Genomic DNA, 15,926 nt, shown 5'->3' with positions numbered 1-15,926 from the left:
TGCTTGAGCATGTGTGTGCGCTTGCGTGTGTGTGTGTGTGTGCACTTGTGTGTGTTTGTGAGCACTCGAGTGTGTGTGCGCGTGTGTGTGCATGAGTTGATGTGTGCTTGTGTGTGTGTGTATGTGCGGACAGGCGTGCGTGTGGGTGTGTGTGTGGTTGCAGTTGTATAGTATTTCAGTACAATAGCTAGCGAGTTGTAAATCATTTCCAATAATCAACCAGAGCTTCTTTCAGGATGTAATGATTTGCTTTCCCCCCCCCCCCCCCCCCCAATCCATGGTTTTTAATTACAGTCGACCTGGTGGCTCGTGGCAGGAAGTGGGTGGGGCTCCTATGGGGGTGGGGGGATGGGGGTGGCTGCAGGGTGTCCCGTGGGAGGAGAGTGTATTAGGTGGCAGGTGTCAAATGCAGGTGTAGGCAAGAGCCAAAGGGATTTAGGCAGATTCAGGCAAAAAACAAACAAACAAAAAAACCTGACTGTGGATATTCAAGCGGACTGTATTTCATTTCTAATTGTGTTACGCTATACAGAGTTCAGTTGTGGTTCAGGCGTCTTAACTCTTAAACGGATGCACGGGTTGCCAGGTGTAACATTCCCCCATTGCTGGGTTGTAACTGAAAGTGGGTGCGGGGGGGGGGGTATCGGCTCGCTCGCCTGTGATTGGTTCATATGGGAGAGCTCCGCTTCCTTCCCCGTGCTCCGCAGCTGACGGGTAGAGGAGAAAAGCCAGAGGCCTTAAGTTCAGAGCCAGGAATTCCTCTCTTCTTCCTGTCCGTGCGGCCGCGTTTCTGATCCCTCCCCTCTCCACGGCGGGATCGTAATGAACAGACTTGTGTTCCTCCTCAAAGCCTGCTCCCCGCGCCGCGCCCCGCCCCGCCCCGCCCCGCGCCCATGCAGAAGCCTGCCGAGGTGGCGGGCCTTGTGTCGGGATGTTTAATTTAACTTCCAGGTTCTTTAATTAGAGAGTCCCGGTATGTTCTCCATCTGCTGCCCTGTTTCATGCTGTGGGGGGTGGAGGGAGTAAGGTAAGGAGGGGGGGAGATGATACAGCCTTGAAATGTAGCGCGATGGAGAGGAAGTGCAGAGTGGGATAAAATGAGGTGAAGGAAACACTTTTTCTTTTCTTTTTTACAGTATTTGTTGCATTTCCTGAGTCACAGGGAGGTCAGCAGTCACAGGGCTCTGAGAATAGCACCCTGAGTGGCCCTGCACTGTTCTCTGAACAGCAGAGACAGGCTGGCTTAGTCCTTTGAAGAGCAGATTTTAAAAAAATAATAATTTTTTTTTACAGAATCCTCAAACGCGGTGTTCTAGAACTCCAGTGCTTTCAGTCACCAGCAGTGATTGTTACATCAGCATTAGAACGTTCAGTTAAGAACATTCTAATCACATGTCTGTGATCTTATGCCAGCCCGCCCACTCTCCCCCACAGCCCCTCGCCTCTCGTACCTGTCAATCTCCCCTCACAGTCCCGCCTCTGAAGAGCCCATTACCCAGCACCCTTTGCAAACGCAAGATGCCAGCACATTCAGCCTCTGGAGCAGGCAGATGGGAGTGAGCTGTGTTTGTGAGCGAAGCCCTACCCCCCCCCCCCCCCCCGCCCCCCGGCCCGCTCCTTCTTGCTCATTATAACACCTCGAGTGCGTCCCACTCGCCGGCTGCCAATGAGGTTGTGACACTGAGCGCCGCTGAGTGCGTACGACGCTACATCCGCGCGCTACGCGGACGCCATCCCGCGGAGGGCCGCCCTCCCGCCGCCCGCCCAAAATCCCTCCGCCTCCACGGCTCAAAGGCTGGGTCTCCGTGTGGGTGGGACCCCAGTCAGAGTGTGGCGCTCATGACTCCTGTAAAAGGCCTTTTTCCATTTTATTCTGCCTGCTTTTCTTTTCGAATTCAAACCCGTGGCTTCTTCCGACAGAGACGGTAATCTCACCCTCTCTCCTTCCGCGGGGCGCGCTTGCCCTTTCGCCGCCTGCGTTGATGGTCGGGCTGCGGCTGATTCGTATCCGTCTCTGTTTCCTGTGCGGAACGCGCGTTGAGACGCAACGCAAAGATGCGATGACTCGATAACAAGAAGACTGAAAGATAGGCACGGGTATTCATGAGAAGAAATTTCATTTCAGGCTTTTTGTGTGGGCGAAAGGTAAAATTAAGCACTGCGAGCGTGGTCTAGTAATAGACTGCATGAATCGATTATTGTCTGGAGAAAATGTGTTCTTCCCTCGCCTCTGGTGACCTTCAGAAAGTTCCGGTGAATTTCATTGGACAGTGCGCTCTCTGTATTCCCGATGAATCTTCAAAGCACGTATCACGAGTAAAGCCATTTATTTATCTTTTTTTTTTTTCTTTTCTATATGACCTTTTATGTCCAGCCAATTTTGTCAAGTGTAAAATTAAGTTGCATCCAGGCCTATCAAAAAACCTCTGTTATCATCAGACAAAGGGGTGTGGGGGGGGTGGGGGCAGGTGGAGAGGGGGGGGGGCTCTTAGTCATCCACACTCTACACTGCTCTCTCAGTGCCTTCCAGTGCTGGCCGCTGTCAAAGAGGCTTTGTTTTGCGCTGGTGATTTGTTATGGGCTGCACTAATATAACTGGGTGTGTGTGGGGGTGGGGGGTGGGGGGGGAACGATGGCTCCGTGATGCTGGGAATCGTGTCCGCGCTCCTGCGGGGTCAGTGATGAGATTTTGGCGCTGCAGTGAGGACACGGGGCGGCTTTTTTTTCGGCGCGCGGTGCAATAACTAGCGGAATGCCGAGCGTACCCGTGGCCCGGCGTTCAGGCGCGTTGTAGCCGCTGCGATCGCGGGCGCGGGCTCGCGGCAGGCGCTGGGAAAAGGCGGGAAAAAATTTGGGGGGGGAAGCCCGTCGGGCGGAGACCTGGAGGAGGAGGGGAGAGCGGGACGCGGAACTCCGCCCGGGGACCCCGGGGACCGTTTTCGGCGAAGCGCCCCCCCCCCCCCCCGATGCTTTCCCCCGCCGTTTTATCGCCGCGCTCGGTCTTCAGAAGGTTTAAAATACGGCCACTTCCTGCGATCTGGACAGGAAGCAACGTCTGTGGGAAACTGAGTTGGCCCCTGGTCCCTGCTTCCCACTGGAATGCTGATGTACGTCCCAGCCAGTCGGCAGCCGCCTGCGTTGATGTTTCCCAGGGCAGGGCGATGTTACCAGATGGAAAATCGGGTATACCCCCACCCCTATTGTACTGTGAAGGGATATGATCTGCATATATATATATATATATCTGCATGGATAAAAAATCCCACTGCTATGTTTCCAGCACCTTACTAAATCCATGTTGTGAAGAATTCAGGCTGTTCTGGAAACAAAAGGGGTCCTACCCGGTACTAGATAGATTTACCTAATAACCTGGCCATTCGGTATATATCCAGGGACCAGATATTGGAACCACAGTGAGAAGTGTGTATGGCAAAAAAAAAAAAAAAATTTGCCTCTGCATTCAATGACAATTACCTTTTAAAACAATTTCCTGCTAACCTATTTGGTGTCAGGTTTCGCGCGAGGGAAAATGTCAGTCAATTTCCGCTTTGATTCGGCACCTGCTGTGATGCGACTATCATCTCGCCGATCGTTATTGCTTAAGAAAGCGCGGGGGAGCGGAATCGCCTGCCTGTCTGCACCTTAATGCCATCATTCTTTTCATTCCCCAAATGCCGCCTCGCGCCCGCGGCGGCGGGACAGGGAGCCGTCGACGGTGTTTGGTCACGTCTCCCGGCCAGACGCTGCCTGTGAAGATGGCTGTTCTGCTAGAAGCGCGGTCATGCCTGGCCGAGCGGCGTTCCTCTGCGTCTGTGACGTCATCGGCTCCCCTGTAGATAAGAGGGGGAAAGAACGGCAATCGCATTTTGAGCTTCATTGGCTGGGGAGCCAGGCTTTAATTATTAAATGCTTTTAATTAAAAACCTGTACACGGGTTATGAAACGACTGTGGCACGTTCGAGAAGAAAACAAAACACAAAAGCTTATTTTAATAATTTATGAAACTAGAATCATAAACCCCATTATAATTACTTTAAAAAAAAATTTTTTTTACCAAAGATAACACTTGCAAATCCTACTCTCTTATATCAACTGCAGAACAAAATTTCAAATATTTTTTTTAAATGACTAATATGTAGCAATCTTTGTCACAGTTCATGCAGTTTTAGTATAATATAGTACCAATAATTAGTGTGTTTAATAAATATTCAGCACGCATTCCGTTTATAGTTTCCTCCTCTCCGTCAAATCCGCAATAATGTAGTTTTTTCTTTTTTTTACCTTTTGCAGAGTCAGATTATCTTTAAGGAAGCATTATTGACCAGAGCGACCAGTTTACCAGGCAGGAATTCGGCTGCCGATGGCATTGTATTATGAAGGGAAAGATGTGGCGCGGGTGCACATTGCAGTCATCGAAATCCTGCCATGCAGATAACAAACCCTCCCCTGAAAAATGAGTCCGCAAAGGCTCATGGGAGACTGTCAGTCAGTCACTTTCACGGAACAGATGTTACGTCAGTAAGATAAAGGTAATCCACAAGATATGAGAATGTATAGATGTAAAACATGGCTAATTAGCGAGATAATCGTCGCTTGTCAGTTTTCTGAAAGAAACAAGGTGAAACAAGGTTTAACAAGGTGTAGCCTAAGTTATAGTCGAACAATAGAACTTATGTGTATTTCCTTATCAATGATAATTTATCCTTCTGTGCTTCCAGATCAGTGGGAATTCATCTTCAGGGCAACATCATTCGCTGTTCTTCACTATGAAAAACACATGCACAGTAGGCTACTGAAGAAGGCAACACAAAATGGCAGTAATGTCCTGCAAAGACCATGTTTCCAACAGTGTGTCAAAATGGTCCCCTTTTCTCAAGCACACTGCCATTGGAGCAACTTTGAACAGAACATTAACTGTTTTGGCTATAACAACTCTTTTAAATATCCGGGTTTATATTTTTAGTGCTTTAATAAAATGAGATATTGATATAGTTGACGTGCATTGTTTGCAGTCGGCACTTCAAACAAGTCGAACTGCGCAAGGCTACTGTAGCTATACGCAACATATAGGCCATTTATCTTTGTCAAATAATTACCGAAAACAAAGACCTGTGTATCGTAAACAGCAATGGAAGGTGAAAGTCCAAATGTATCTCATAATTACCGTTTTAACCCATCTCTCCTCTCAGCAGAGTAAGAACCGACAGAGTCACCCATCCCTAAATTGTGTTGCGATGATAAATGCCCGGAGATGACAGCTTAATGCGCTTGTAATGGGGGGCCTCGGTCCTATCGGCGTGGTTTCCTCTTCACTATGTGTAGACTGAGAGTGGCCGTGCATGGCCTAGCATAGAACACCATTTCCATTTCACAAATGTTAATGTGCGGGTTCTGCCTCGCAACACGCGCGAATCACCAGCTTATGTTTTGCGAGGTAGGCGATGATGATGCTGGAATGATTAGCGTTGCGTTTTCGCAGAGCGCCGTCCTCCCGATTCCTCCTGTTTTTCTGGCCGCTGTATTGGTATTCTAGCGGGACGTTTGGGGGGTGCTGCCCCGGGAAGATTGGGCTTGCTCTAAAATATGCATCTCAAAACTGAACTGAAAACGCATGTAAATATGCTGTTGACGGGTAATTATTTTTTACAGTCCCGGAATTACACAGTTGGGGCATGGATATAGCTACTTATGGTTTGCAAATGCTCCAAGTGAAATTCAAACAGGCCTCTCGCTGTGCTGTTTGTCTGGTCGTACTGCGCTTTGGGTTGTTTTGGCTTAGTCAGGATACAAGATGTAAATTTGTGTTTAAATAATGAGACGTTGCATTTTTTTTTTACAGAACCACAATTGTACCCATAAGTGTAGTAACTGATTAAAGTGTTCTGAATTTTAATAAAGGTTTTTTTTTTTATTCCTCCTTTTGTATTTGCGCACAGTAAATTCCTAACACTGAGACTTAGTCATTAAAACTGTCAGGTTTGTCAGTCACGATCAGAGTACTGGAGGGAATTTATCGTTTATCGTGATTCCTGATTCTGACGCTGACAGAGGGGACCGTGGCCGTTCTTGTATACCTCGACGATCGCCGGGCCGAAGGGTCAGGCTGAGCAGGGGCAGGGTCTGGGGTTGTATAATAAAGAAATGGACCCTCTGAGGAAAAAGGGGTGGGAGATGGTCTTGACTCATCCACGCGCTACACTGCTCGCGCAGTGCCTTCCAGTGCTGACTGCTGTCAAAAGAGGCTTTGTTTTACCCTGGTGATTTGCTATAGGCTGCACTAATATAACTGGAGGGTGAAACGATGGCTCCATGATGCTGGGAATTGTGTTCGCATTCCTGCAGGTCAATAATGACGTTTTGGCATTGAAGTGAGACAGCTTTTTATCGTGGTGTGGTAATGAGTGCAATACACTACACGAGGCCCAAGGTTTACGGTGCTCTGAGAAAAAAAAACCTGTTTCAATACAGCAATCTAATCTTTTTCACACTGTTGATAACATTTATCTCTGGTAATTGCATAGTTGTAAATGATTTAATGCGAACGAACAGATGTCCCCGGTGGACTGAAGAGGGGCGCGCCTGTGTGCATGTGTATGCGTGTGTGCGTGCGCGTGCGCGTGCTATTTACACACAGGCGTCAATAGCAGTGGTAATCCATGTGTGTGCACGCAAATGTCAGTATAAATCCGTGTGTAAATGTACACTAAATTGACAGAAAGCCAGGGCTGAATGACACTCTGAACGCTGACTGATGATGGTGAGAGGTCTTTTTTTTTTAAGAGCCAGATCAGTCCCTCTACAAAAGAGGTTTGGTCAGTTTGTCAGAGAGCCATTAGAATAGCAGCGCGGCCGCTTCCCGAGAGAATTCCTGCGGTTCAGCTGGAGTGGAAGATTCCGTGCATGTGCCGGAGCCCTGTGGGTGGCTGCTGCTAGTTTTCATTCGGAGCGCGCGGTAAATGCAGCGAAGCCCTCCCGTCTCTGGACTCGGAGTGTGAAACGTCAGAGTTATTGAGCAGGTGCTGCGAGGCTGGGCTGTGATGGTTTTATTTCCTGGCTCTGGCAGAGAGAGAGAGAGACAGAGAGAGAGGAGGGGGAGGGGATTGGTTCGCGAGCGTGGGGGGGTAAATTGGACTCTAGAGGGCAGTGTTAATTTCCCTGGAATTCATCTTTACAACGCTGTTACCGAACGACTCGACGACATGTGACCTAACGCGAGGGAGGGGCTTCAAACCAAAACACTAGCTGTATGACGCCTTAGACAATGCTTTTCTGTGAAGTATCCTTGTGTTTTATGGAAACCTTGTAGCCTATTTGGATTCTTGCCGAGGCCTCGGTGTCTGTTGTATTCCTGCAATTTAAAAAACGTTTTTATTGGCTTAATTCATTGGATGTGTCACTGTATTCTTTTCTGTTTATTTATATATTTTTTTTTCTTTTTCTGTGTGTGTGTGTGTTTGTTTGTGTGTGTGTGTGTGTATGTCAAGTTTCAGAGCGACAGTGGTGGAGAGCTAGGAAGTGAATGCAGTCAAGGTTAGTCCCTGTATTACAGCCATAAACACTTCCCCTTTACCCTCTGCCTAAGTGGCCCTCTGACCCCACGCTCTCCTCTCCTCTCCTCTCCTCTCCCTGCCCCCTGCGCTGTGTGTTCAGGTGCACTGTGTTCTGTGTCCTGCCTGCTTTCCCTGGCTACGCTCACTCACGCGCCTTTGTTTTCCTAACAACGGGACTGTTTGCAGGGGCTGAACTGCAGGACGTGTGGAATCCGGGGGGGAAAAAAAGATGCTTGTTAAGATCCAAGTACTGTTGGGTGGGGTGAAATGTGGGTAGACCTTGGCCTCCACGCATTTGATAATGCCATTATGACCATGAAGATGAAATGGCAGTCATAAATGCAGCATTGATACATGGGTGGTGTTTTCGTCGCTGGAGAGCTGCTTTGTTTACTCTCTGGAGGGTAGGTTTTTTTGGAAGGTTTTTTTTTTTTTTTCTTTCCAAAAGAGTTCTAGAACTCCACTGCTTTCAGTTACCAGCAGTGATTGTGACATCAGCATTAGAATGTTCGGTTAAGAAACAATACAGTTGTTGCCAAAGGTCGGTCGTCATAGCGTGTAGAGGACTGCAGTTCTCAGTGTGCGGTGGTGATCCAGCCATTGAATCCTAATTAGATATTCCACCCCTCTGCTTTCTTAATAAATCAAGGCCAGAGGGTCCTCCATTATAACTGGCTCGTTGGCGAAAGGCTTTCACAAACGGCCAATTGAGAAGAGAGGGGAGAACGGCAGACACACTGAGGCATTTATTTTGATGTGCCCGACCCGTCCTGACCTCGAACAGTTTCACACAATCAGAGGAGATCATAAAAACGGCGCCCCCCCCCCCCCCCCCCCCCCCCCCCCCCCCCCCCGTGTTATAAATTCGAGTCACAGCGCGGACCTCGGGGGGTTCGATGGAGGTCGAGCCGCGCGGAGCCCTGCAGCGGGAGGACGTCCCTCGCCGGGCGTACTCACGCGGATCCTGATTGGACGGGATGAATATTGATCAGTCGCTGAGTGACATTTAGCAGGTGTAATTCATTTGCACGTGTAATGGCGGATGTGGAGGAGCGCAGAGGCAGCTGCCCCTTTAAAATGTCAGCCTGCGTGGCGGCTGGACGGATCGCCATTTCGCGGCCCGGGGTGTGGTGGGACGGCCGGAGTGGCGTTTATCGCTTTTTGTTTCCTTTCTGCTCGACGGCCACTGGGACCACGGCGATTAGAGGACAGGCATAGTGAAAACAGATGTTCATTTTCCCCCCTTCTCTCTTCTTTCTTTCTCTCTCTTTCACTCTCTCTCTGTTTCACTCTTTCACTCTTTCTCTCTCTCTCTCCCCCTTCTCTCTTCTTTCTTTCTCTCTTTTTCACTCTCTCTCTGTTTCACTCTCTCACTCTCTCTCTCTCTCTCCCTCTCTCTCTCCTCTCTTTCTCCAAAGCCCCCCCCCATCTCCTGTGCAGTCAAGCCCTCCTCCGCTCCAACCTCAGTATTGTTCCTGTGCAAATACTGTGTTTTAGCAGGATCCCCCGCTGTAAGCACTTCTCTCCCCGCTCCGTTAATGGGATCCTCAATCACTGGGGGGCCTGGGGGGCCTCCCCGCGCCTCGCTCCCCGCGCCCCGCTCGCCAGCACAGCGGCCGCCGTCAGCCTTAAACGTCCACCCGACGCGCCCGCCGCTGCGCGCGCTCGCCCGAGCGCTGCCGACGCCCCGGCGCGTTCCAGCCGCCAAACCGCGGGAACTCTCGCGGTCCGCCCCCCACTGAGACCGAGGAGCGTATTTCAACCTCGGGCGCGTAGGGTGCTATTTCTGAGTGTGTGTTTCTGTGTGTAAAACCTCTTTCTGAATGTGTTTCTGTGTGTAAAACCTCTTTCTGAATCTGTTTCTGTGTGTAAAACCTCTTTCTGAATCTGTTTCTGTGTGTAAAACCTCTTCCTGAATGTGTTTCTGTGTGTAAAACCTGTTTCTGAATGTGCTTTTCTGTGTAAAACCTGTTTCTGAATGTGATTTTCTGTGTAAAACCTGTTTCTGAATGTGATTTTCTGTGTAAAACCTGTTTCTGAATGTGTTTTTGTGTGTAAAACCTCTTTCTGAATGTGATTTTCTGTGTAAAACCTCTTTCTGAATGTGCTTTTCTGTGTAAAACCTCTTTCTGAATGTGTTTCTGTGTGTAAAACCTCTTTCTGAATGTGCTTTTCTGTGTAGGACCTTTACATTACATTACAGGCATTTAGCAGATGCTCTTATCCAGAGTGACTTGCACAACTTTTTGCATACTGTAGCATTTACATTGCATCCCTGTATACAAGTGGATGTATACTGAAGCAATGCAGGTTAAGTACCTTGCTCAAGGGTACAACGGCAGTGTCCTACCTGGGAATCTAACCTCTGACCTTTAGGGTACAAGACCAGCACCTTACTCGTTACACTACACTGCCGCCCAGCATTGTGTCTGCATGTTGTGCGTCCGCCCTCATTGTGTGGGCCTGCTCGACTACGCTAGCCTGCAGTACACATCGCTCAGTCTGAGCTATCCTCTGTCAATGAGGGTTTTAAACATGAGTCATGGAGCAGCGAGGCCTGTACAGGCTTATGACTGCAAAACAGTGAGGGAAAAACGATACCCGAAACAAGGGAACTACGCCGAACCTTATTCTTGTTAAAGGGCCATCATTCTCACTTGGCCAACTGGCTCAAATTAGCACGGCGAGGCTACTGCTAGCGGCCGCTAACGTTTGCTGAACCGCTCACCGAGGGAAATGGCGTAACTCTGTTTGAAGTGTTTTTGCTCAAAATGCCTTATTCAGTGTATTTTTATAAAACTCAGTCGGGCATACAATGCTATTATATAACTTTGTGAAATTATTACGCTTCATTTACCCATTATGGAATTGGATTGTTTTGTTGTTGTGCCTTGCAGCAGATTCGTCTGCACAAGAACAGCACCTGACCCTTCTTGCTGTGTATTGTGTGTGTCGGGGAACCAAAGTCAGCACAGATAAATGGAAACTCGAAGGGCTTGGGCAACGAAGACCAATAACGTCACATTCTGCAAGTGTTTCATTTGTACACTTGGAGTTAATCTAATAAGTTCTGAGGCTTGATGAAGAGCACGGATTCATATCCGTTTAAAAGCTGCTTAGACACTAAGATGCCAGAGGTCTGTGGAAATCCCAGGTCTGCTGTGCAATCGATGGAACATATTCCTTTCGTGGGGTCGCACTGTGGGGCCAAAGTGCCAAGTAATATTTGAACTTCTGCTAATGGATAATCGATGGCGTTGAGAAGTACAAGTTGAGAATATTGACTCGCCCGCTTCCCATAAAAAAAACAAAAAAACCAAACTGCTTCATCTCAGACAAGTGCATTTAAGGACTTGCAGCAATGCTCTGAATATTAGAGAAACAAATCCCTCAAAATGGATTTTGTTTTCGCGTGTGCTCGTTTTGTGTCTGAATGTGGTTTTTTGTCAGCTTTTTAACGGGTATACTCCAACGCACTTCAGGATAGATTTAATTAAGAATAGTCATGCCCTCTTGACAGCGCGTTTGCTAGCTGGCTGCGTATAATGGAAAACGTGCTCTTTTAATTGCACTGCAGAGAAACAAAGCTGCAATTCTTTAGACTGACCACATGATGGCAGTAGGTGGAATTAATTTGCACCACTTGAGCTCTTCAGCAGTCGAGCCAGTGGTTTGTTGAACTTGCACAGATGGATATTGTAATTTCCCTTAGATTCAATGAAAACGTAAATAATCTCTGTTTTTTTTCAGATCCAAAAAATGCACTCTAAGAAAATGTGCTTTAACAGACAGAACAAGCAGTTATTGTAACCACCAGCAACAGGGAGGATCACTTTACATCCATACTGTGAATTTTGAGCAGCGGCATGATTTTAATTAAATCCATTTGACTTTTCAATGTTAACACAAGACTTTTTTTTTTTTTTTTTTGCTTTTTTAGAAAAGCTCACATCTTTACATTAAATGTGGGTGTTCTGTTCTGAGTTTATTTTAGGTCCACATTCTTGTGTAAAGAGAGTTCTGGAGTGTGACAGAGTGAGTGGTGTGTGTGGGTACATGTGGGAGAGCTCTGTGTGTGTGTGGGGGGGGGGGTGGGGGTGTGGGTGTGTTGTGTGTGTGTGTGGGGTGTGTGTGTGTGTGGAGTGTGTGTAAGTGGTATGTCTGTGCATGTGTGTGTGTCTGTGTTAGAGAGAGAGAGTGTGTGTGTGTGTGTGGAGTGTAAGTCGTGTGTGTAAGTGGAGTGTGTCGGTGTGTGTGTGTATGTGTGGGTGTGTGTGTGTGAGTGAGTGGGGTGTGTGTGTGTAAGTGGTATGTGTGTGTGTGTGTAAGTGGTGTGTGTTTGTGTGTGTGAGTGGGGTGTGTGTGTGTAAGTGGTATGTGTGTGTGTGTGTAAGTGGTGTGTAAGTGGTATGTGTATGTGTGTGAGTGTTATGTGTGTGTGTGTGTGAGTGTGTGTGGAGTGTAAGTCGTGTGTGTAAGTGGTATGTGTGTGTGTGTGTGTGTGTGTGTGTGTGAGTGTTGTGTATGTGTGTGTGTGTGTAAGTGGTATGTGTGTGTGTGTGAGTGTTGTGGAATGCGGGGCTCTGTAGTGGTACCTGTGGTGTTCTGGTGCTTGTGCACAGTGAGGAGGGGGAGCAGGCTGACAGCACGCTTACAAAGGGAGTTTTTCGAGCAGCGCACCTCCCAGCATTTTCTTTTCGCTTCATAACATTTTTGTGTGTGTGGGGCGACCGCTGTCTTCCCCTGCCATAAATCAGTTACGCTGCCCCCTGCTAAAAAAACGCCCCCTTCCCAGCTCCCCTTCCATCTTTACGTGTCTGGGAAGATGAGCTGACATGTAGTTGTCAGAGTGGGCGGGGTTGGGGTGGGGGTAGGGTGGGGGGGTGAGGGGATGGGGGGTTCACGTTTGCTTAAAAACAGGTTGCTCCTAAATTTGCGGGTGAGGATGGGTGAGGGAATGTGAGGAGGAGGGGCAGGATTTCCGACCCCTCCCCGTCGGTCTCTCCCCTCCCACATGCGTCACATGACGCGCCAGCGGAGGGCTCGTGGGATTGGAGGGGAGCAGGGAAGGGAGCGTGTTAATTTGGATTGGAACGGGGCCCGGGCGGTCTGCTTATTGTCTCTGAGCAACGTTTCTCCTCATGAGCTCTCAACCATGTCATTACACACATACACTTACTGAGCCAGTCTCTGGGCCTCTCCTCCCTCCCCTCTCTCTCTCTGTCTCTCTTTGTCTTTCTCCTTCTCCCTCTCTCTCCCCCTCTCTCTCTCTCTCACACACACACATACACAATTTTCTCCCCTCCCTCTCTCTCTCTTTCTTTTTCTCTCTCTCACACACACACACGCACACACACCACTCACATGCCACACACTCATACACCACTCACACACTCTCCACACATACACACAATCCCCCCCCCCCACACACATACACACACACACCACTCTCTCACACACACACACACCACTTACACACACACACTACTCATGTGCCTCACACACACACACACACACACACACAGTTTTCCAGGTGACAACTAACCTCATGGAACAGAGTTTGCTTATTTAGCTTTTTTTTTCAGGGGCAGTGGTTTTGGGGCGGAGGGCTAAAGAAAGATTAATTTCCATCAGTTTTCATAGGAAGTGTATGAATGCACACACGAGCTTGTGTGTCTCTGGATTAGCGGGCTGTGGGTTAGGCAACTGGGGACAAGTCCCCAAGTAAAGGACCATTGAACTGCTCTGTAAATTGATCGTGTCTGAAATAGTGACACATTCCCAACGCTTCAGCAAAGGGAGTTCATCTGCTTCAAAACGTGTGCTACCTGCTTTGGTTACTGGGAGCACGGTGAATTATGTGACTAAACGCTTATGGTTTCCGGTGTTGTTGTACTATTGTTAACTTGTTTTGCGAGCATTTCTTTTCCTTTCTCTGTTTCTTGGTGTTCAAATGGTGTTCCATTTCTGTGAATGATTCTTTGTGTCTCTGTGGTGTTTGGCGCTGTGTTCATGGAGAAAACCTTTTTTTTGTTGTTAAAAAAAAAAAGAAAAAAAGAAACTTCTGTGGAATCCCTGGCAGATCTTTTCCGTAGCAGAAGAAAGGGATTCCTTTCGCATTAGCAGTCAACGTGTCTTTTGATCGCTGATAGTGTATAGACAGTGCATGACTGAACCCCACTGTGTGAATAGTGCACTTTCAGGGCGGGCGTGTTATCGAGCAATAACATATCTTTAGACACCCCCCCCCTCGACCCCCCCCCCCCCCCCCCCCCCCCAACATCCTCCACACTGCTGATTGTGTAAGAAGCAGCAGAGAGCTGCTTTTGCTTCTGTTCCCCGAGTCTGCTGCTGTTGTTTTGTTTTGGTTTTTTTTTTTGGGGGGGGGGGGGGGGAGGTCTTTGGGTTTACCCTATCGGCTGAACTTGCGCAGTGCTTGTTAGAAGGGCACAGGCAGGGCGAAGAGGAGGAAGAGGCCTCCTTCATCATCAGACAGGCAGAGGGCCAATAGGTGGTCGCCGTTCGAGTGAAGGGGACACACGAGCGAGCGGCAGAGGTTGTTCACAGGAAACGAGGCGCTGTGCTCCTGGGGGGGCGGGTGGTGGTGGTGGGGGGGGGGGGGTGAGCTCATAAAAACAGTGCTGAGATCACTCTGCAAATCTTGGCAGTTTGGATTTCCATTGTTTTCACATAGATCTCTCTCCTACCCCTGGATATACCATTTCAGATTTAGTGATTTACACTTTGTGTACAGCGTGCTTTGTAAATCGGTCTAGATAAGAGGCCCTGCCAAGTGAGGAAATAATCAATTGAAAAATATACAGTAAATCAAATTTTTTTTTAAGGCCTTAATAGATGGTGTTCAATTGGGGTTTTAATTGTGGCTTGCCAGTTAGAAAGTAGAATACTTCCTCTTTACTGAAAACTGTTGGATTGTTGATGTGACCCAAGTTAGCCTGGTTAAGGGGAGGAGGACGACGACAAAAAGACCCCCAAAGTGTGTCTGCTGAAGAGCTTTTATTCCCCTGGGCCGGGCCTCGGGGTCTTCCTAAAAAAAACCCGCTGCCCTGCTCCTCGGGCGCGGGACCCCGCTGGTGCCGGTGAAAGAGGTTTGTGTGCGCGAGCGCTTAAGGGGCCGGGGCCCCTCCTCCCGCCAGGGGCCCCTCCCGCCGCCAGGGGCCCCCCTCCCCTCCCGCCCCGCCAGGGCTCTTCCCCGCGCGGACCGCTCACCCGTATCTCTCCCTTTCCTGTTGTTTCAGCCACCAGGCCGTCTTATTTGTCTTGCTGGGTGTTTTCTTCGCTCTCTGAGTATCTGGGCACTGACTCATTTTTTTTTCTTCTTCTTCTTCTTCTTCCCTTTTCCCTAAATGAGGTGAAATCTGGCAGGAGAAAACAGGGCCTGTTATCATGGCTTTGTGTCTCGCCTCTAGTGGAGGTGAATGTTTGTGTGAGGGACGTGTGGGGAACCAGGTTAGATGTAAGTAGTAGGAACTTTAATTAGAGGGAATTTTTTTTTTTTTTGCATCATCTGAAGTTTTTAAATTATGTTGTTTTGAAGCAGTGATACGTTGTCATTGTTCCATCAGTTTTAGGGGAGAATATAAATACACTCAGTGCTTTGTAAACAAGGTGAAATGAAATATGTTCTGTTGTATCCTCCATTTTCAAATCTGTGGTATTTTGTGGGGCTTTGTGTGTGCCTCAGTTGCTGTTGTGAAAACGAATGTTTTTCGCAAAAAGAACCGGCCAAATCTTTTTCTCCCCGCATTTTATAAAAATGCTGCCGTTATTATAAAAATGTGTTTATTAAAACACACACACACGCACACACACACACACACACACACATACACACACTCTTTTACAAACGCGTATATGAAGGGAGGAGCGTTGCGGTAGCAGGCGTATCGAGGTGTTGTGAGGGGGAGCACTGATCGCTGAGCAGGGCTGAATAGACGCCGTCAGCTTTCCCAGATACATGCTTAGGCCTGTAGAATGTGGAGTGCTTTGCTTGTAACTGCACCGGTTGTCTCCTTTCATTATCTGTTAATGGTGCCCGACTTGACAGGGCCATGCGATAAACGGAAGGTAGCCGGGAAAACCCGGAGTCGGATCCGGATCCGGATCCAGACTTCAGCCGGGATCCGGTCTTTCAGCAGCAGCAGCCCTCCCCGACCTGCCTGAATTATGATTTTAAAAGACTGAACCTTCGGTCGCGAATACTGATTTCCGAAATTATAACTCTCAAATCAACGTTAGCGATTGCATTTTTTAAAAGTGCAACTTGCGCTTTATTTGATGTGTTTTTTTTTTTGTTTTTAAATGAAAGAGTCCCTTTAAGGAAGCGCCCTCAGCCGCTGGCAGGGGCCCCGGCTC

At 48.4% G+C, this 15,926-nt stretch overlaps 1 protein-coding gene across 7 annotated transcripts in view; it reads left to right on the top strand.

Moving 5' to 3' along the window:
• LOC118207290 (arginine-glutamic acid dipeptide repeats protein-like) overlaps window positions 1-15,926 on the top strand; it is a 183,462-nt gene that overhangs the window by 28,547 nt on the left and 138,989 nt on the right. For 6 of the 7 annotated variants that reach the window (XM_035380704.1, XM_035380703.1, XM_035380707.1 and 3 more), the window contains exon 2: window positions 7,485-7,530. The exons of the other annotated variant lie outside the window; for it this stretch is intronic. The gene's annotated coding sequence lies outside the window, so the exon portion shown is untranslated. The remainder of the gene's footprint in view (window positions 1-7,484; window positions 7,531-15,926) is intronic. 7 annotated transcript variants of the gene reach the window in all.

The sequence above is a fragment of the Anguilla anguilla genome, chromosome 11, assembly GCF_013347855.1.
Source record: "Anguilla anguilla isolate fAngAng1 chromosome 11, fAngAng1.pri, whole genome shotgun sequence".
NCBI classification, from domain to species: domain Eukaryota; kingdom Metazoa; phylum Chordata; class Actinopteri; order Anguilliformes; family Anguillidae; genus Anguilla; species Anguilla anguilla.
This window is presented reverse-complemented; position numbering and strand designations above follow the sequence as displayed.